The sequence below is a fragment of the Morus notabilis genome, unplaced genomic scaffold (genome assembly GCF_000414095.1).
Source record: "Morus notabilis unplaced genomic scaffold, ASM41409v2 Scaffold1036, whole genome shotgun sequence".
NCBI classification, from domain to species: Eukaryota; Viridiplantae; Streptophyta; class Magnoliopsida; order Rosales; family Moraceae; genus Morus; species Morus notabilis.
Genome location: NW_010362198.1, coordinates 78,858 through 79,345, shown reverse-complemented (window position 1 = coordinate 79,345; position 488 = coordinate 78,858).

Sequence of the window (488 nt, the reverse complement as noted above, 5' to 3'; positions counted from 1 at the left end):
CCTAGAACCCGGATCTAGTGGTTGTCCCTTGAGATTTTGTGAATTGGGACTGGATTTGCAGGTTTTTGAACTGATTTCCGCGAGTTTTCGCGAACTGGCGTTCTCCACCGGTCGACCGTATCGGTCGACCGGATCTTGCTATGGCCACCGGCCGACCGATCCGGTCGGATGCACACCACCGGCCGACCGGTGGTGATGCACTTCTCTGTCACCGGTCGACCGGTGTACACGGGGTTTTACCCTGTTTGGCCTGAAATTGTTGTTTTGACCCCTGTTTTCGGGGAAAACCCAAATTAGCTTCATTTGGGGACTTGGGATAAAAGGATTAGCATCTTTAATCCTTGTTTGAGATTGAAAACCCTTGGAATTGATTATTGAAACATGAAATTTGATTAGGGCACACTAATAGGAAATCTTGGTATATGATTGAGATTGGATTACTTTAGGACTGAGAATTGATCCTAAAGTGTCGTTTTGTATCAGTGCTC